At 43.5% G+C, this 22,366-nt stretch overlaps 1 long non-coding RNA gene across 2 annotated transcripts in view; it reads left to right on the forward strand.

Moving 5' to 3' along the window:
• LOC112546628 (uncharacterized) overlaps positions 1-10,663 on the forward strand; it is a 136,142-nt gene extending 125,479 nt beyond the window's left edge. For both annotated transcript variants that reach the window (XR_012904368.2, XR_012904367.2), the window contains one exon: positions 10,438-10,663. This is a non-coding gene — a long non-coding RNA (uncharacterized LOC112546628). The remainder of the gene's footprint in view (positions 1-10,437) is intronic.
• The last annotated feature ends 11,703 nt before the right edge of the window (positions 10,664-22,366 follow it).

The following is a 22,366-nucleotide window of genomic DNA, read 5'->3' on the forward strand; positions in this document are numbered from 1 at the left end:
AAATTGGAAACTGTACGTTCACAGCGAGGGAACATAGCTCATTGGAAGGATGTTCCCATAAACACTTTGGGGAGATACGACAACCTGGCTACTGGCACAATGCATCACAAACTACTACCTGTGTGGCACACGTAGGAGGGTGAAGAGCTTCAGGTGTACAAAAGAAAAGAAAGAAAGAGAATGAAAAAGACCAAGCAGGAGCAAGAGGGGAAACAAATCAGAAGAGAAAATAAAAACACTCAAAGCACCCCCAGGACTTTCCCTTTGTAAAAAAAGGGAGTTATGACAGCAGTGCTCTCTTCTAATTGGGGAGTGAACCAGGGAAAGTTTTGAGGTCCCAAAAAGTTCAGATTACTTCTCTTGAGTGAACACTGAGGAGTTTTTTAACCCCTCTTCCCATCTACCCACCACAAGAGCAATGATATTGTTCCAGGTGAAACCTAGTTCTTGCCTTGCACCAGAGTGACAGGACTTTATTATACACAGGGATTCTAAGGATAGGATTATAGCTGGCAGAGGGGAAAGGAGAACGGCAAGGGAAGAAAGATTCCCTCTGCACTACTGTCTTAAGGAAAGAAGTCACTAGTGGGGACAAGAGAACAGCCCTGCAGGCAGGTAGGAATTAGGTCTGCTGTGTTAAGCTTCTACATTCATGTACTGCTTTCCATGTTACTTCCTCCATTCAGAATCCTTCAGACATTCATTGTGCATATATTCAGAGATAGTCGAAGATTTCTGTGTGTGAATAAAGCATTGTGCAAGCATTCCAGACAGAGACAATAGTGGGACAGAGGCATAAGAGCAGTGAAAGGGAAGGACAAGAATCAGGTGTAAGAGGAGTGAGAATCAGCATTTGTCTCTTTGGAAAGGAAAACTTCTTTTTGGGTATGTTTACACTACATAGTTTTGTCAGAAAAACAGCTGTTTTTCTGACAAAACTTGAGGAACGTCCACACTGCAATTGCATTCTTCCACAAAAAAACTGAAAGAACAGAGGTTTTTTTCTGACATTGGTAATCCTCATTCTACGAGGAAGAAGCCTTTTTGCAAAAGAGCTCTTTTGCAAAAAGGTGTGCGTGGATGGGGAAGAGGGAGTTCTTTTGGAAGAAGAGGAAAGAGGAAAAAGCACAAATGCCCTGGTGGCCATTCCATCCATAGCAATCACAGCTTACATGTGAGAGAGCATCCATTCAGTCTGGACACTCTTTCGAAAAAGCAGATTGCTTTTTCGATGCATTTTGGCAGTGTGGATGTTCTCTTTCAGAAGACGTTTTTTCGGAAGATCTCTTCTAAAAAAGCTCCTTCCAAAAGAAGCCTATAGTCTAGATGTAGCCTTTGTGAGTGAAGTGAGAAAAACAGTTGGCATAGCATGGTTGAAAACTTTCTGTTAAAACCTTGTCCAGTGGACAAAGGTTTTGACAAAATATAATTTTCATCAAAAGTCTGTTTCCTCAAAAATTTGGTTTTATATATGAAGATCTGGTTTCAATTTTTGGGGGGTATGGAGTAGTTTTCGGCTGAAATTTCAGTCTTCAAGCAAAAATGAAGGATTTCAGTTTTTCAATAAGGCTATGTCTAGACTACAAGCCTCTTTCGAAAAAGAGCGTCTAGACTGCAAGCAGTACTTTCGAAAAAGCAAGCCGCTTTTTTGAAAGAAAGCAGCGAGTGAGTCTGGATGTTCTCTTTCTAAAAAGCCCTGTTGGCATTCAAGAACACCTTTTTTCAAAAGAGCACTTTCGAAAAAAGGCGTTCTTCCTCGTGAAATGAGGTTTACAGCCGTCGAAAGAAAAGCCGCGTTCTTTCGATTTAATTTCAAAAGAACGCGGCTGCAGTCTAGACGCAGGTGAAGTTTTTTTTTAAAAAAAGGCTACTATTTTCGAAAAAAAACCTGAGTCTGGACACAGCCTAAGATAACAATCTTTTCAATGAAAACTCTTCAAATCCCATCATTTTATAATTTTCAACCAGCTTTACTGGGTGGCTGATCAAAACTAAGCAATACATGTCAAATTTTTGCAAGCAACCACTTACAACCAATCTACAAGCCAAGAAATACTAGCTGAATATACTTGGCTCATCATTTTGAAGGACAAATAAAAATGAGAAAAACACTTAGCTGTTCATGGATAATTCATGAACAGAACAACAAAATTTGGCAGATAAATTATTCTTTTTGGATTCTACGCTGAGCTCTGTTGCAAACACTTCCATTTTCCAGAGCATGACATACAGACTCTCCTTTTTGCATCTACCTTCACTCAAATTTGCAAAGAAACAGGGTTTTCTCCTTTCTTATGGAAAGGTTGTTTGATAGTTTCCTCAGACCAACATGCCTTGCCTATACAAGTAGTCTTTGTTAGATAATTATTTTAGAGGGCTTGATTTTAAAATGGCAAATAATATAAATAAGGTAAACATTGGGGGTTTGTAGCCCTTGCACACGATGAGTGCTCATATGCATTAACTCTTATGAGACTCTTTGGACTATTAATTCCCAAGTATTCTAATGAAAACCTTCTCCCATTTAAATCACTGGCAAAGCTTTCTTTGACTTCATTGAGAAGATCTTAATCTTCCTAGGACAAAGTCCTGTAGCTCACTCCCTACTAAGATTCAAATCAATAAGAGTTCCCTGCCTACGAGCCTGATAGTGCTGGATCCATGTAAGAATTTGCAGTCAGGGAAGGGCATAAAGAACTTCATTCCCTTGTGAAGGTTGCATTATAGTCAGACAGAATTTCAGCACCTAAACTTTGGGCAACACAGGGTTACTGCATCTCTCGCATGCCAAAGGAGGAGAATCAATTGATATGGCCCACATCAACAGAGCATTTGAATACCTGGCAATAAGTTATTAATTTTTTTGCTCATATCATCCCTCTGAGGTAATGAAGTATAATATTCCCAGTTTACAGATGGGCACAGAAAATTAAGGGCCAGTATTTTAAAGTGTTGTAGGCATCATGGCACTCAGCAAAAATCTCATTTTCAAAAGGGCGCTTTAGAATCTACATCCCACTGGCCAATGACAACAGGATCAAAACCCAATGCTCTTCTTCCAAGAATTTGACACATTTACATAAGAAGTCATGATAAAAGTCCACTTGGGTCTCTGACCCTGCCCTTCTTCTGCCACTTGGGACTCCTGTTAACAGTGAATACGAGCACTTCTTTTGGTGATGAGAATCTACTATGCACCCCCCAGAAAACATGCATTAGTCCCACCAGTACTGAAGAAGTTACTGCTCACTATTAAAGACCTAAAACACTACAGCCAATTGCTTACCTTCTCTTTTTCAAGTAGGTAAATAGAGAAGTCCATTCAGTGTCAGCTTTCATCTTCCAGTATTTTGGTTCCCACTTAGACTGGCTTCAAGCTGGGGCATGCTACAGCATGATACAGCACATACAGATACAGCACATATTGCTCTGGAGGATACCCTCTTCTCTTTAGGAAAGGAGGAGGGAAGGATACTATACTCATCCTGCTGGACCTTTCTGTGACATCTTATATAATTGTTGATCACCAGATAGTATTGGCTTGTTTCCAAGAGGCTGCAGGGATCAACAGAAACACCCTGAAATGTTCTCTGATGAAGTACCAACAACTGTCACGGACAACACTGAAGGGAATAATTTGAACTACTGATATACACTGCTGGGTTCAAAATGTGTAACTTCCCAGGAAAGAGACAAGGGCATCATTGTGCCTAATTTGATGAAAAGCTGAACTCAGTCTGCAGGGGCAGTCAAAAGAGCAAATAAAATATTAAGATGCATAAAGTATGGAAGATAATCTAAAACTCATAATAAGATAATGCCAGTATATAAAACATCATATAAACATACTCTTTTTGAATAATGTACTGAGCTCAAGATGTGGTAGAAATTGAAGGGGACCAAAGACAGGCAAAAGAAATGACTATGGATATAAAAAGATTTCCCCATAAGAGGAGATTGAAAAGAATGAGACTGTTTAATTTACAGAGAGAAGGATCATGAGGAGATATCTTTTATTGACCAACTTCTGTTGATTGAAGGGACAAGCTTTCTAGTTTCACAGAACTCTTCCTCAGGTATGGAGAAGATAACCAGGATGAGGTAAATACAAGGCTGAATAAATCGTGAAGTATAACAATTTCTTGCATGTTGTAGGGAACTCTTTAAATGAGTTGGGCTAATAAGGACTAGCAGACAGTAAGGAATATTGCAAATTGTTATAATGATCCATAAAATCAGTGTTTCTGTTAAGTCCATGTTTCTTAGGGTGCGTCTACACTGCATACAGTGAACCCTCGTTTATCGCGGTAGATAGGTTCCAAACCCGACCGCGATAGCTGAAAATCCGCGAAGTAGGGACACCATATTTTTTAAAACCCTCCCTTTACGTAGTACTGTTAACAAACCACCCTTTAATGTACAGAACACTTAATGCATGTACTACAGTACCCTAAACTAAAACATATTAAACACTTGTTCGGGCTTGTATCCACCTTCAGTGATAATATTCTTAAATGTCTCATTCGCGTAAGTTTCAGCAGCGGTAGTGTCAGCGGAAGCAGCCTCGCCATGCAGGGAAACGCTTTTCAGGCCGAAGCGTTTCTGAAACTTCGCGAACCATCCTTTGCTGGCGGAAAAACGTTGTTTCTGAGGCTGGGAAAAAAGTCCGCGAAGTCGTGAATCCGCGATGGTCGAACCGCGAAGTAGCGAGGGCTCACTGTAACGCCAAATTTGAAATAGCTAACTTGAAATAAGCGCTGTATAGATGCTTATTTCAAAATTGGGGGCCTCCAGCCCTTCCCAGGGTGCCCTGGTGGCCACTCTGGGCACAACCAGGAAAACTCCTCTCCCTCCCCTCCGTCCCTAGAGCCCTTAAAGGGGTAGAGTCTGGCCACAGTGCCTGTGCCAGCTCCAGGTCTGCCAGCCCAGAGCCAGCAGTCACTGCCCCTGACTCAGTGGCCCAATATGAGCCAGCAAGCCACCAGCAGCCAGCCCTCCACTGCTTCCCAGGACCAGTCCCCCAGCTCCCAAGATCCTGCCAGGGGCCGCAAAGAGCGGGCGCCTTCCTGGTCTAGTGCGGAGATCATGGACCTGATTGAGATTTGTGGGGAGGCCTCCAATGTTCATGATCTCCACACTAGATGCAGGAACGTGGCCATCTACAGCCAGATGGCTGCCAGCCTGGCCACCAAGGGCCACATCTGCACCCAGGAGCAAGTGCGGATGAAAATCAAGCAGCTGCGGCAGGCCTATGCCAGGGCCACAGGGGGCAGCTCCCAACCTGGGGCTGACCTAGACACTTGCCCGTATTTCAATGCCTTGGACCGCATCCTGGGGGGCGGGATGAGCCATGCCCCCCAGGTGATGGTCAACCCTGCAGCAGAGGGCCCTGACCAGGGCTTCGGGAAGGAGGAGGAGGAGAAGGAGGAGACCCAGGAGCCACAGCAGACCAGGAGAAGGGTGCTGAGCAGCCAGGGCCCCTGAACCACCCAAGCGGGCCTGTCGCCGGTGTCATCCGAGGCCAGGGAGGCAACAACAGGTGAGTGCTGTCACTGTTCTCTTATGTGTGGGGAGGGAGGGGAACGGAAACCAGGGACTGCACATGTGGGTCTTGCTGTCCATGGATCACACAGCAATCCGTGCATGTGCGAGTATGTGCCGCACCACCCTGGGCATGTGGCCCCAGCTGACTGCCTCACAGGGGCCTTAACCTGTTAGCTGCATGCATGTGTGAAGAGACATGACGTTCTCCTGACTTTGAGGTGGGACACAGCAGGATGCCTTCCCTTCACAAGGCCACTCTACACAGAGGAAGGGGACATCCTTCCCTCCCCCCCACACTATATATAGCACAGGGGCATGGGTGTGGTCTTGAGGTAGCTCCCATTCCCTGGGACATTCCGAACATGGCCTCAGTGCAAGCGCATCGGCTTTGATGGTGCAGGGCACTGTCATCCTCACCTTGCAGAGGCAGGCTGCGCTTCACCCACTGTGTCCCCAAGGAGAACTGACCACTTCTCTTGTTTCTCCACAGCCACACCAGCTGCACGTGCACAGTGCACCACCCTGCCCAGGATATGCACCCGCACCGGAGGGCTCCGCAGGACCACTCACGGAGTGGAGAGGTACCAGCAGCAGCACGTGGGGGCACTGCAAGCCCTGCACTGCACCCTCCAGCACTGGGTGCAAGAAGACCTGCAGCTCCGGCGGGAGCAGCTTGCCCAGGGCCGTGCCATCTGCCAGCATGCCTGCTGCCTCCCCAGCTACCACTCCTCCTCTCACTCCTTCTCCCCCTCCCGCTTTTTCCTCCACACCCTCCCCAATCCCCCAGGCCCCTGCACCTGTGGTGCTGGAGACAGTTGGCCTGTCGAGACTCCCAACCCTGAGCCCTGAACCTCCCTCCCTCCCACCCCCGTTTGCATTTGTACAAAGAGAGTTTGTATTTATGAAAATACGTGTATTTTATTTTACACCAGGAAGGGGGTTAGGGAAGGGTAAGTGGAAGGACGAAAGGGAGGAATGAGGCACAAGCCCCCAGTGGGGCACACCAGGAAGACCAGCCTGAGGTGGCTCCTCAGGGTGGCAGCTCTCCCACAGGGCCTCCTGGATACTGACAGCCCCCCGATGGACTCCTGGATGGCAGCCTGCAGCAGGTGCAGCCAGGCTTGCAGCAACATGTCCAAGCGAAGCACCAGAGTGCCCAGGGGCAGCTCTGGCTCCATGTTTCAGAGTGCTGTGATGTCCCAAGTGAGGGCAACCAGAGCATGCCGAGACAAAAATGCTTTGCTGTCCCTCAGCGAGGTAGTCAAGCAAGCAGGGAAACCTGAGAACTGGCTGTCCGGGGGTGAGGGGCGGGGGGCCTTTAAGCACAGACTTCAGTTAGCCTCAGGCAGCATCCCCGAACAGTAAGTCCTGACCTGGTGCCCTGCCGGAACTGGTTCCGGCCAGCCTTAAATGCGATTCAGCATCCACTCAGTGTGGACGCGCTATTTCAAAATAACAAAATGCTATTTCGAAATGCATTTTGTGTGTAGACACATTATTTCAAAATAATCTATTTTGAATTAACTATTTCAAAATTAGATATTTCGAAATAATGCTATAGTGTAGACATACCCTAAGAAAGTTTAGGTTGTTTATCAAGAAGATGAAAATATCATCAATGTACTTTAGCGATATCATTGTTTTGTTGTGCAGTTTTCCAAAAATTCTTTATCAGGGTTGCCCAAGGAAGGAATTGGCATATTGGAAATCCATCTTAGTACCCCTGGCTATTGCCATGGTGTGACGGAATGGGCCGTGTCTTGGCACAGCTGAGGGTGTCCGCTCAGGGTGAATTGCTCAAATCCGGGGCTCCTTACAGCCCCCAGACTGGTGACCTCTCCAAACAGGCCACAAACCAGTCCCACAGAGCGCTTCAGCAGCCTGCCTGAAGCATCATGAGCAAAATCCCTCCGACACCCCAGCAATATCCGTGCCCCAGATGGCCCCGGGCCTATACACAGGTGGGGGGGTCCTAGCACCCAATCCCACTTACCCAGAACAAGTTCTGTCCGGTTCCAAGAAACCAGCCACAGATCCCTGGTCAATTTGCCCTCTGGATCTTACCCACAAATCACGCTGGGCCAATCCTTTAGAATCTATATCTAAAGGTTTATTATCACAAGAAGGAAAAGCATAAGAGCAAGGTTGTTAAAGAATAGTATATTACATGCACCGAATCTCCCAGTCCTCGATGCAGGCTCTAGCAGAGATGTTACAGCCGCTGGTTTAAAAGTTCTTGTTGCGCATCCTAGCATCAGGATGGGTTCACAGGTCTTCCGGGCTCTTCGATCCCTGCAATGCTGCCTCTGGGATGAAGTGCTGAGCTGAGAACAAAATGGCATCGACCATATGGCCTCTTTATACCTCCTTCCTGGCCTCTTCTTGTATGCAGCCAGTCACCTGGCCCTCAGCCTCTCTCTGCTGGCAGCTCTTAGGTCTCCACCCTCATGCTTTAGGTATGTCCTTGGCCCATTGAGTGCCATTGTCCCACAGGGCCTCGCTAATCAGTCTGTCCATAGCAATGCTCAACCACATTCAGAGAAATATTCAGCTTTCACACAGATTACAGATTCCTACCTACACACAGACATTATACACTCACATAAATAGCGTACACAGGATCAGCAAACAATAAGCTCCCATTCAATACCCCACATGGCCCCCTTTTATACCATTGTTGGGGCCAGCACCCCCACCTATAGGTGCATCAGTGATCTGGTTGCTCCCCTCAAGATCCAGTAACGAGACACATTGGTTAGACAAAGTGTTTGCTGTTAAATGTGAAGTTTGTGGTGGTGTGAATGAAATGGATGAGTTTGGCATTATGTTTAGGATGGATTTCTTAGACTTATTCATTATATTGTAGTTATCTGAGGCAAACAGTGATGCTGTAATAGTGAAGGATGTTGGTATATAGGGAGATGGCATCCATCAGGTCAAGGATGGTATTCTAAGGGAGGTTGTTGATATTGTAGAGTTTTGGTAGAAGATAGTAGTGTCTTGAAGGAATTTGGCCCTTTATGTGGTGAATGGTTTGAGAATGGTTTTTGTGATTGCGGATATTCCTATGATGATAAGTGTCATGCCAGATAGGACGATTCTTCCTGGGTTCCCTTGTTTGTGTATCTGGGATTGATTCATGGAGGATGAAGTTGTAGAGATTTTTTGGAATTATTTGGGGAAAGATTGTGTTCAGTAAAGTCCAGGGATCTAAAGACATACTTTTTCTGCTTCCCCAACACATAAATTAAAGAAGATACTATGTAATTCCAATTTCTTTGTGGAGTTTGTCTGCAATTCAAAATCCTGCTAACTACTGCTTCCCTTTTGCCCATTGTGAAGGTTTGTCAAAGCTGAATTTTCTGGGGTACTGAATTGTGGCTTGTTGATGAAATCCTGCAATCTTTATTGCTGTTCCTTCTGTCTGCAACCATCATGGCTTTGTCCTTCCTGTTTCTCTCCTCCTCTGACTCTAATTTACTTCAGATACATTGTTATGTTACTGTACCAGATAGGGACTGGCTACAGAACTTCTTTGTTAGTCAGATAGATACCAGAGGTGTTCACCATAAGATCATTTAACGCTCTGCTAGGTGTGGTTGGGGTTAGGTTAAATAAGGTATTTTACACACAGTGATGCCTAGTAACAGAACAATATATCACAATTTAGTATCCCCTTGCAGGCTGTGGAGTGTCAGGCCAGTATCAGGCCACACTTGCCAAAGGACTAGAGATAGGGCTGATGGAGCACACCCTAGGACTCTGGGACTATGCTATCCTTGACACCTAATCATGAGTATGATTTAGTGGATGAGGAAAGTTCTGTGGTATGAAGACATTTACCTGTTGAACATTTCTACCAGCATGTATGGAACTGAGTTAATGAACTCCTGCCACAATAACCAGAAATGATGGAGGAGTGTTACTTATCATTCATTTAAATATACACTGTGTTTTTCCAAGTTGATGCAGCATTCCCTTTCCTCCACTAAAGTCGTTTTCATTCTCAGTGCTTGTTCTTCAGGAAGTATTGTATAGAAAGGGTGCCAAGGGAAGGTATTCAGTGAGACCAGAAATTCTGGCTGAGGTGGTGGTAGTTATCAAGTTTTAAAAGGACCCTTAAACTGAGTTAAAAGGACTTGGGTCCTTTAAATTAGATCCACATCACAGAGAAGGCTATTTTCCATAAGTGATGTGACTTAGCAAAATAAGCAACCCTGTTTAGATATTCAATCCAATTTAAAGTGCTCTTAACTGGTATGAAAACTTGTTATATACCTGACTTACTTAGGCACAATAGTAGACTTTGGAACAACAGAAAATCCATATATAAAACATCCACTGCATACACAGCTATCCTCATGATTTGTTTTCTTTCCCTTTTAATTAGGTTTGCTTCAGGCTCCAGCCATTAACTCTGTTTTAAAACAAACTGTCCAAGGCTTTTCTTTGATAATGGTTTAATTTTAGTTTGTCCTCCACCCACCAAACACAATTAACTTCTATGCCTGGTATCTCTCATCAGACTTTCCTGCGTCTCCTCTATTGGCATGCCTCCAAAGCAGGTTCATTTAACACCCACAAAGTTCTAACAATAGAAATCCTATCTTTACTGATCCAGCTTTTCTCTGCACATCAGCTCCTATGGAGATTTCCAGCTTCCTGTTCCACTTACATCAAAGCTATGAGGTGCTGTGGGCAGCAGTGCTTCTACAAAACTGCTTAATCCTAACAAAGAATGTATCCGGGACATGCCCACCCTAACAGGAGTGAGAGTACTGCTGCTACATTGAAAGAGGGTATAAATATGCTGCCAAGGCTGCTGCTGTTAAGGTAATGACACTAGCTCTGGCTTAGATTTAGTAACCTTTCCTTTTCCTTTTTTTTCCCCAGGAAACAGAAGTGCCAGTTATTCTGAGTACCGATCTAGAATCTCCAGAGTCAGTCACAACCCTATTATATGCCCTCGCCTGCCATTATCTGCATCTAAAACTCCAAAGGATGTCAGCATATAGAGGGAAGATAAGCGTTGCTGTTCTTCCATATACACCACTAAAGGCATCACAAAAAGCTATTTTTTATGCTGCAAATAAATACATAAATAAATAATTATTCTTTATATGCCTATAGTGTCTTTCATCTGTGGGTTTCAAAGCCCCATCCAACAGCCTGACATTGTATAGAATACATAAGCGATACAATACCACTCTGATGTGGGTAGGTAAATGTTACTATTTCTATTCTTACAGATTGGGGAAAACGAGGCCTAATTCTTCAGTGGGAGTTAATATCAGAACCAGGATTTCATTTTCAGTATAAATCAATGGCGGTTGTGGGGACTCTACACATTGGAAAGTTAGGCTGCTTTCATGTGGATATTTAACTTTCGGCACCCAGGTTTGAAAAATGTGACTTATTTCCTGCAGAAATACTACTTTTGGCATGATTCCATTTTCTGCTTAACATCATGGTGAAGCTGACACTATGTGGCCTAACTCTCTGTTAGCAAAGCCAGTGCAAATGTTCGGAATACGAGATAATAGATAACTTTGTATTGAGTGAAATTCTCCCTGTGCAACATGCCAGTTCAAGGCCCATGTGTTGCTGAAGTCATACTTCAGCTATATTTTATGAATATAAGCATTCCATAGATAATTTATCTACAGATATTCAGACTTCACCGATATTCACCAGGGTCAGATTTCTTTCCACTAATTTTGAGGCCACAGTTAATGGTAGAGACTCTGGCATAGAACTTGTCGATCCCAAGAGGTGCTGAACCTCTGCAGTTGACAATGACTTCAGTAAATGCCATAGGTGCTCTGCATCATTCAGTAATAACTCTAATTTATTGCAAAAATCAATACGACAATCTGGGCCAGGCTTTTAATGTATTTACAGGTTTAAAGATACAGCTAGGTACCTAGTGGGAGGTACCATTAAGCACTATGGAAAATCCTACTGTATCCTTGCTGTGTCTTTCATTTACCTTTAAGATTCTGATCCACCAGGACTTTATATGTAGAAGAAATTTTAAATGTTTTCTCTTCCAAGAATTCCATCATCTACAAATTGTAGAGACATTATATTCCCTGATTTACCAAAATGTCATATTTAATATGAAGCAAAAACAGTATATTCCACCTGCTACATGTGGTCAACCTGTCTTGTGTGTTTGTGGTTTAGTAAACCAGACAGCTCACTAGGATTCTGATAATGTGGCTTCTTTTCCTGGCTCTGTCATTGACATGCTGCGTGACCTTAGGCAAGTCAGTTCACTAATGTGTTCTTTCCCCCCACTCCTATTCTCTTTAGTTTGTAATGCTCCTGGAGAGGAACTGTCTCTTGTATGTATTTGTACAGTGCCTAGCACAATGGGATAGCACAATATAACAACTACCACCAGTAATCATAATGTCACAAATAAACCTGATGAAACACCGGATTGCATATTCCTAGGGGAGGAATCTGTCAGTTCTATCCCTACGTGGGCAGTTATTAATTACCAACATTTTGACTATGAAAAGAAAACTTGGGTTTTGTTGTTTAAATCATCCTTCTCAAATATCATCTGGCTATATAAAAACAACCTGCTTTATGGGACATTATGGGACAATATTGGCATGAAAACTGAAAGGAAAGAGAGTTTTCTGGAACAGGGGGATATGTTGCTAACCAATTATGTAATAGTGATTTCCTGCTGAGGCTCTACTCTGGTACAATGTAAGACCTATATGATCCCTAAGTGCATCAACAGAGACATCTCAAGTAGGCCTCTATTTGGTACTGGTGTGACTGCTGCTGAAGTACTATGTTCAGTTCTGAGGTCCACAGTCTAAAAAGGATGCTGAAAGCTTGAAGAGGGTTGAGAGAAAAGACACTGAGAATGATTAAAGGATTAGAAAACCTGCTTTATAGTGAGCTCAGTCTATTTAGCATAAACAGAACGTTAAGGGGTGACAATTACAGTATGTATGTATGTACATGGAAACCAAATATTTAATAATGGGCTCTTCGGTCTAGCAGAGAAAAGTATAACATGATCCAATGACTAGAAGATGGAATCAATTAATTTATGAACTCTGTCCAAGAAAAAAAAAACAAAGGATTCAAGAATAGCAACATTTACAGAACAGATACATAATAACAAAAACCATCACCCTCATTTATAATGAGATTATCAGTTCAGCTGTCACCCTTTGATTGACCTGATTTCATAGTAATAAATGGTCCAGTACTTAGGACATTCGACACAACTTAGGAGATTTGAATATCACTCTGGGCAGATCCGTTCACCCCAGATTTTTAAAGGTATTAGGCATTGTGCCACACTGCCTGAGGGTACGTCTACACTACAACGTTAATTCAAACTAACTTAGTTAATTAGTTAATTCGAACTAAGCTAATTCGAACTAACGGATCTAGACTAAAAAACTAGTTCGAATTAGCATTTTGCTAATTCGAACTTGCATGTCCACACAGAGTGGACCCTGAACCAGGCTTAAGGATGGCCGGAAGCAGTGCCAGCAGGGCATCAGAGGAGGACTTAGAGCGTGGAGATGCTGTCTCAGGCTAGCCAAGGGCTGTGCTTAAAGGGTCCCGACCCCCACCCCGGACAGACAGTTCTCAGGGGTGCCCCGCTTGCAAACCAGTCCTGGCTTGGAGTGCCCGGACTACGCACACTGGGCACATCACAGCACTCAGCCATCAGACCAGCTGCACTTGCCACAGGCTGCCATCTGGGGAGAGGGGGCAATTGGGGGGCTGCAGGAGAGGTTCCACCCCCCAGAAGCCCGCAGAGCCAGCCCAGTCCTCCCCATCGGGGGCTCGTACCCCATTCCTCCCTCACCTCCTTCCACTTACCCTTCCCTAGCTCCCCTTCTTGATGTACAAAATAAAGGACAATTGTGTTCAAAAATAGAATCTGTCTTTATTGAACAAAACTGGGGGAGACTGGGAAAAGGAGGTGGGAGAGGGGAAGAGAGAGGGTGGGAGAGGGGAAGGCAACTAAAATGATCAGGGGTTGGGAACAGGTCCCGTATGAAGAGAGGCTAAAGAGACTGGGACTTCTCAGCTTAGAAAAGAGGAGACAGAGGGGGGATATGATAGAAGTCTCTAAAAGCAGGAGTTGGGTGGAGAGAGTGCATACAGAAAAGTTCTTCATTAGTTCTCATAAAGAAGGACTAGAGGACACCAAAGGAAAGGAATGGGTAGCAGGCTTCAAACTAATAACAGAAAGTTGATCTTCACAAAGCAAAGAGTCAACCTGTGGAACTCCTTGCTGCAGGAGGCTGTGAAGGCTAGAACTAGAACAGAGTTTAAAGAGAAGTGAGATCAAGTCATGGAGGTTGAGTCCATGGAGTGGTATTAGCCAGGGGGTAAGAGTGGTGTCCCTGCCCAAGGTTTGTGGAAGGCTGGAGAGGGATGGCACGAGACAAATGGCTTGGTCACTGTCTTCGGTCCATCCCCTCCAGGGTCCCTAGGGTTGGCCACTGTCGGCAGACAGGCTACTGGGCTAGATGGACCTTTGGTCTGACCCAGGACAGCCATTGTAAGCTCAGGGCTCAGGGTCGGGGGTCTCACTGGACCCCCTTGATTTTCATGCACACCTGCTCCTGGGTGGCCAGGCTGGCAGCTCTCCTGCCCTAGACGGCCACCTTCCTGTGCCTAGTGCGGAGGTCGTGGACGAGGTCCACGATGTCCGCACTAGCCCAGGCGGGTGCCCGTCTCTTGCGGTCCCGGGCAAGCTCCCGGGAGCCGCCAGCCTGGTCTCAGGAAGAGGGGGAGGTCTGGGGGGCATCGGGTGGGTGGCTCGATCCGTGCCAGGTGCAGGGTCTGCTGGCTGGGTGCTGGCAGGCGTGCACCTGGCACGGGCACCGTAGCCAGCCCGTGCCCCTTTAAGGGGTCCGGGGCCGGGAGGGGGCATAGAGTTTCCCTGGTGTTGGCCAGAGTGGCCACCAGGGAAACCTGGGGAGGGCTAGCCTCCCACTAGTTCGAATTAAGGGGCTACACACCCCTTAATTCGAACTAGTAAGTTCGAACTAGGCTTAATCCTCGTGGAATGAGGATTACCTAGTTCGAACTAAGCGCTCCGTTAGTTCGAATTAAATTCGAACTAACGGAGCGCTAGTGTAGCGCCTATCAAAGTTAGTTCGAACTAACGTCCGTTAGTTCGAACTAACTTTGTAGTGTAGACATACCCTGAGTGCCTTAGGTGCATACATCTCATTTTCAACATGGCCTTAGGCATTTAACAGCCTAAATCCCATTGATTTACACTGACATTTAAATCTGGCACTGGGGCCAGATTTTAGGCATTAGTTCCTATAGATTTCAATGGGTTTTTTATAGGCAACGTGGCAAGGGAGTTTAAGTAGGACTTTGAAGGGAGTACAGTTAGTTTTCTGGTTGTTCAGAGTGAGCTCCTTCTGGGGCAGCATGTAAGAAAGTGCAAAGGTGCTTGTTTGAAAATGTAATCAGAGGCTGGGAGATGGAGGCTGGCATCACTGGAACGTGCAAGGCAACTTTTTAGTAGTGAATGAAATATAATAGGTAGGGTGGGGATAGGTCAAGAAGAGCTTTGAAAGTGAAAACAGGCAGCTTGTGTTTGACCTAATAAGCCCAGGGAGCCAGTGGAGGAAGGCAGAGAGGGTTGAAACAGTCTAATAGAATGTCTAGGAAACTATTTCAAAATAACTAACATCGATTTAATGACTCCCAAAATAACAAAATCGAAATAGCATGTCCACACTATAGGGAAGATTTGAAATTAGTCTGAGGCAGGCTCTGTTATCATGGACATATTACCTCAACTTAAAGCCCCAGGAAGCACTGGGGAGTAATTAGTTCGGGTATCTCTGGGGAGTAGTTATTTTGAAATACCAGCACCAGAGCATCCCCACTTATGCTGTTTTGAAATAACAATTTTGAAATTAGCATTATTATCCCTAGAAAAGCAGGAGTACAGAGTTTGAAATAACCAGCCTGTTATTTCAAAATAATGAGCTTGGTAGTGTGGACTCTCTGCATGTTATTTCAAAATAAGGGGCATTATTTCAAAATAACTTCTTAGTGTAGATCAGGGCTAAGTGACAATTGGGAGAATGATCTTGTTAGCAGCATTTGGAATGGATGAGAGTGGGGAAGACTGCATTTGTCAAGGCTAGAGAAAAAGATATTGCATTAACTTCACACAGCAATAAGAGCCTAGACTAGAGGAAGGCCATAATTTAAAAGTGGTAAGAGGAAAGACTCAACAGGATTTATGTATGCCTGGAAGCAGGGACCTAGAGGAAGGTCTGATAAGATATGATGATGGTGTTGTCTACAGTGTTCAAGAAAGAAGATGTAGGGGAAAGTTGGGGGGGACGATTCAGAACTCTGCTGTAGCCATATTGATCTTGAACTAGTAGTAAGACATCCACAAGGAGATGTCAGAGAAACAGACCAAAATTTTGGTTTGAATAGCAAAAAACAGGTCTGGAGTAAAGAGTTACATCTGTGAGTCATCAATGGAACAAAAGGGAAGAGAGGGCAGGGAGGAGAGGGTCATGAGCAAACAAGAAATCATCAAAGTTGATAGACTGGAAGTCACAGAATGTCTTAGTGACCGGGAATGTGTGTGTGGGGGGGGGGGGGAGGAGATGATGAGTGATGTGAAAAAGGGCAAGTAATACTCAGATAGGGGGAAGTCATCAACAAAGATGAGAAAGCAGTGTCTGGTGAAGGCTAAGTCAAGTGAATAGCCCTTTTGGCTCAGTGGTAGAGTTAAACCAGAATTGCAGATCAAATGAAGATGTGAGGTGAGGAAATGTGCAGTTCAGGGTAGATGGATCATCAACACACAAGCCAAAGTCACCCAGGATGAGTGTGAGATATTGAGTACAAAATTTAAAAAAAGGGAAAATGGAATCTTTGGGACCCTCCCCCCCCCACACAAATTTTTACAGAATTTTTTTCATGGAGAATTTTGCAATTTTCTGTTTTCATTCTGATTTGTAAGTTAATTCTCAAAGTCTTTTGTGAAATCGAGCTTCCATCCTTTGCACACAATACATACAAGTCAGACACAGATTGCTATCAATGTAAACCCATTCTTCTCTCTATTTAAAATCCCTAAACAGTTGCTCAAATTAATATTGAAGCTTATTGATCCATTCAGCATAGTAACAGCTATCACATTCATTTCTTAAGCATTCAGTGGAAAGACAGTTCCTCCCGAGCTCCCCAGGAAAAAGTGTCAGGTTTGTGTGGGAGACTATTACCTTGCAAACACAGTTTGACACTACTTGATCACTGTCTTGATGTTGGAGAGTCAAGTCACTTACAGATTTGAGTCATTTAGATGTGATATAACGGACCACTCACTTTCCAGAGGCACTTACAACGTGAGTGCAAAGTAATATATCATTTGTTCTCAATTAAAAATAGCATGATCCCACCGAGAGGTTAACAGACCTTCCCTCTTCAGAGCCATCAAATCTTAGAGTGGAGTATTCTAATTAGATTCCATTTCCTTAAGGGGAGCCTTAAATCAGAGTTGATTTAAACCACATGGTCTATTGAAATTCATTGTAGTGATGACAACATCATTGAGATTTGCCATAAATCTTTACCACAGAGATTTGGCTTGGGTATGATAGAGAGATACCAAATAATTTTCTTTCATGATATCAAAGATGGGGATAATACATGATACCAAAGTATACTTTGCTCTGTTTCAGAAAAGCCATGTGTGGGAGGCCACTGAGTTTAAACAGATACACATCCAGGGATTCCATGCATTCAAGCAGGGCTTTGAAAGGACCTGGAATATGAAGCAAGCTGTAAGCACTTTGCCTATTTAAGATCCCATTATTTCACAAGAAAAATAAACATTTGAGCTGTTACTGTGCAATCTGCATTTATCATTTTACTACCTCCTTTACTGCAATATCATCACATGAATCTTTTACTCTTCATTTGGTAATCAGTCACCTGAATCTAAACATTTGCAAACTTTTAAATTGATTTAAGGCATCCTTTATTTTTTTTTCAACAAATGCACATTGTTTCACAATTCAGGAAGATGAACGGTATTGGGGTTTTCTGCTGTCAAAGAAGCAATTTCATTACTGATCTGTGTGGAAATTGCAGTGCAATCACTGGCTTTTTTGAACAGTTTGTGTTGGCCAGATGAAGAAAAGGAATCCATGAGCGACAAAAGCAATTTTCTGTTTGTAGTGTTCAGCTTGACACTTCCTGAACTGGCTGTGTTTCAGAGGATGAGGTCACTTCACATTCTATTATCTGGACACAACTGTGTCTTTACACAACAAGCAATTAATAGAGCCCTTGTTTTTCACAGCATGGTAGTTTTCACCCACACCTCTTGGAACACTCAATTTTCATCTAACTTCTCATTCGGAAAAATCCTACAACATCTCCAGAAAAATAAATTTTCATAACAAATCAGTTTCAACTCTCAAGGATCCAGACAGAGGCTAGGGTCGCCATTCCTACCCATCCTGGATAATAGCAATTATGGAGCTAACCTTAATTAATGTATTTAGCTTTTTTTTAAATCCTGTTAAAGTCCTAGTCTTCATAACATCCTCTGGCAAGGAGTTCCACAGGTTGACTGTGTGATGCATGAAGAAAAACTTCCTTTTGAGAAGGGGAGCATACCTCTGTTTCTTTCTCTATGGGTACATCTAGATTACAGGCTTTTGTCGACAGATGCTTTGTCAACAGATACTGTCGACAAAGTTTCTGTCAGCAAAGAGTGTCTAGTCTACATACAGTTCTGTCGACAAAGCAAGCCGCTTTGTCGACATGAGAGTGTAGACGCAAAGGACAGTGTAGATGCAATAACACCTTCAGTCAACAGAATTCTGTCGACAAAAGGTGTTATTCCTCGTAGAATGAGGTTTACTGCCATCAGCAAAACTGCCGAGTTCTGTCGATGTTATGTCGACAGAACTTGGTAGTAGTGTAGACGCAGGTATAGTTTTGTCGACAAAAGTCCACTTTCTTTGACAAAACCCTGTAGTCTAGACATACCCTATGAGAGAAGCCTGGATACAATGGGGCTTTAAGTCCACCCTGCCAGATGTGCAAGCCTTCCTGAGGACAGGTCCAGAGAGAGACTCACTAAGTAACCATTTGCTTGACATCAGGCCTGGAAGTGAAGAGCAGGGTCCTTCCAAAAACTTGCTGGAGGACCCTTTTGAGTTCCTTGTTTTTCCTTATTCAGGGACTTTCTGGAAAGCATGGAACCTGAAAGGGTCTTTAGCAGGAGGATCAAGTCTCCATAACATCAGACTCTAGGAGACATGCTGGCTCTCTGGTGGAGAACTTAAGGTAGAATAAGTGTCACACTGGACTGCAAAGGGTGCTATGAAGGCCAATCTTATCACAAGGAGTTTTCATTTGAAATCTCTTCACTGATGTTAAAACAACCATGCAAAGAGCCATGAGAATCAGAAACTATGGGCAAACAATCTATATACAAGGGGAAAATAACCGCTGGTTTGCAATCATATATTACCTGCACAGTGCTTCCATGGGGATCTCATAGCACTCATCTGAACATCTCTGTGCTCTTTAGATAGAAAATAAATTCTTCCCATAGCATATGACATTTTTCATTTTTCTCTGTAATCTTATAAATAAGATGTTTATAGGAAGCAATTTCTGTCATGTCAACCGATCAGTCTTTGGAAGTGGGACACCAGAGCTTTCCCAGTTTACAAAGATCAATCTCTTTGTACCACCAGAGGCAACCACAATTCATTTTTTAAAATACTGCATAGTCATAGGTACTGAAGACAAATGATGTAGCAAATATAGCTCTTACTGCCTGGTAGCTTATGATACTAGACTCTTTCCCAAACATTTGATCAAAAATATCTTAATATTAAGATATTGCCACAAAATGAGGAGAATTATCTCCCTGATGACCAGTCAGCCAGTAAACATCATTATGCAGTACACACATATTAACAAGTGGCCAGTAAATCATCTGTAATATTTTAAATTGTAATTTGATTTTTAACTCAGTAGTATAGCCAATATACGTGATAAGTGAATCTTTTTAAAACATGCATTTAATTCACATCCTTGCCTCTGTCAGATTTAAATGTAACACAAATGATAAATATATCAGTTGTTCTAGCTAAAAAGTAAGGCTAATATCTAGCCAAATATCTTGAAAATATGTGAAATCTCCATTTTTTATGGTTTATAATTATTATAAAGGGGCATAAAATACATAGACATATGTTCAGCAGGAATATTTTAATTTAAATATATATTTGTCTTACTGCTGTTTTAACAGGCTGATTCCAGGTAGGGCCACCTCAGCTATAGGTTTCTGTTTACAACATCTATTTATATTTATTCTTCATGTTCATGTTTCTTACTGTGCTGCCAACTATATTAAGACATTTGCATTGAAAGAAATGCTTGTTTCATCATAATCCACCTTGTCCCATTTGCTATTGCCAAGTTCACAATGAAGTCACAATGCTCTATTTGTGATAGCATAGGGTATGTCTACACTGCCACCCTAGTTCGAACTAAGGTGGCAGTGTAGACATACCCATAAAAAGAACTCCATATTCTCTTTTCAAATCAAGACTATCTTTCCTACAGGATCAGAAAAAGAGGTCGTTGGCAGGGCAACGGACTAGAATTGAAATTCTTATTTCCTATCTCTATTATTTGAACTTCTTTCCCTGACACTTACCTCACCCTTCTCCACTCCATTCTCCTCACCCTTCTCCACTTCAAAACACAGCTGCCAAGGTTATCTTCTTAGCCTGTCGCTTGGCCTTCTCTTACCCCATGAATCCCTCCAGGCTCCTCTCTAATACATCAAGTGTAAACTTCTTGTCTTCACCTTCAGTGCGCTTCATAACTTTGCTCCCTTCTATAATTATCAACACTTGTCTCTTATTGCATCACTCCACTAACAATGCAATCCTTGTATAACCATTTGCAATCTTCTTCAAATAACACCTGAAGCCTCTCTTCTACACTTCCTTTTATGCATAGAAATTGGCAACTTTCCCTGCACACACATTTTCAAATCCCTCCTCAGCAAGCCACCTCTTTGAGATATCAGACAAACAACAGTAGCTAGGAGAAGGGTTAGTTGAGGTCAACTTATCTTATCTACTATATATTTGAGAGAGTTTATGCATCTGTCTGTCAGTCTATGAGTCCATTCGTCCATCTGTGAGTCTATTTTCTCAAGAACTCTTTGTAAACAGTAAGAGCTTGGACCACCAATTTTAGTATGCAGCTTCCTCATTACTTCAAGATAAGGGTTTGGTTGTGCCAGGACAATGGGATGTGCCTGGAATGTGATTGTTTCTCATAAAATGTAAAGGGAGGGATCTGGCAGGAGGGACAGTTATACTGCAGAATAACCACAGGGGTCAGCGCTGCTCTAGGAGGAGATCAGGAAGCAGACTCAGATCCACAAAATCACAATCTGCCTTGCAAGTTCTCTGTTTTCCACAGTGGAAGAAACATAGCCTATTACAATTTGACACCCATTCAAATTGGGGCCTTTGCAATGGAAGTAGTCGCTTCTCTCTCTGACCTCTATCTTCCCTGGGAAAAGCTGAGCAGTCGGGCAGCCTTTGGGTAAAATCAAGCCATATTATAGAATGCTGAAGCCCTGAGCACTATGGAATTGGGGAAGGCACCTTCCTTAAATCACTCCAGCTCCACATATACTCCACCCCACACAGAGATTCCAGAATGCCCTTTTCACCTCATATATACACCAACAACTGTCCATAAGCCCCTCTCCCCCACTTATTCTGATAGGCTCTGCACTTATACTAAGCAGGATGTATGTCAGGATAACTCCAACACCTCAGTCCCACTGGCCGCAGCCGTCAACATCCTGCACTTCCCTCAACATCCAACACTTGTCCCCAAAAGCCTCCATATCCCTCACTACTTCCAACACCTCCTACTCACCCCAACATCTCCCATTCCCCTCACTGTCCCAATATCCCTCCCAACTCCCCCTTACTGATCCCAATATCTCCACTCACTCTCACACCCACTCTGCACAGCCACCATCACTCCCCACTCACTCCATCACCCATGAATAATCCACCTCCATCCACAGCCCTAGGACCTTAATGGCCACTCACCAATGCTGCATCCCACTCCCATCCCAGGCTGAGGTGGCTCCCTCAGGCCCCAGATGTCAGGTGCCACTGGCTTCCATCACCAACCACACACTCACACTCACCCATGCTGCTCAGATTGGGCCATGATGAAGTAGCAGAAGCCAGGACAAATCTGAGAGCTTAGCACTGCAACTTGGTACTCAGGATCATAGCACACTGTTTTGTTTGTTTGTTTCCCAGTGGTTGAAGTCCCCTACTCCCAAGATGTGCACATTGGTCAATCTGGGCATGATTCAAATACAGATAAAGCATAACTATGTATCTGTTGACTTGTCTAGCTAAATATTTACATGGTCACTTTTTTTGAGTTACTATGGTATGGATACCTATGCTATCATTTAATCTAATCTCTGTATAGCTATAAAAATATTTTAAGAACTCTAGGGAAAAATCAGCCATGTTAATTAATTACATTTTTTTCTCATGTTTGCTTGGATGTGAAAGTCCCTTTCTAGGGGCCCAATCTAGCTGCCTGTGAGTTCAAAAGGAGTAGGACCAGGCTCTTAGTTACTGTGCTCAAGATGGAGTTCCATTATTTAGAAAGTACATTACAATTGTCTCATGTAATTCAAGAGTTCTCTTATCCACTGCTGACTACCTGCATCTCTACTGCAAAAAATAAAAACAAA

This window comes from Pelodiscus sinensis, chromosome 4 (genome assembly GCF_052426305.1).
Source record: "Pelodiscus sinensis isolate ZL-2025 chromosome 4, ASM5242630v1, whole genome shotgun sequence".
In the NCBI taxonomy this organism is placed as follows: domain Eukaryota; kingdom Metazoa; phylum Chordata; order Testudines; family Trionychidae; genus Pelodiscus; species Pelodiscus sinensis.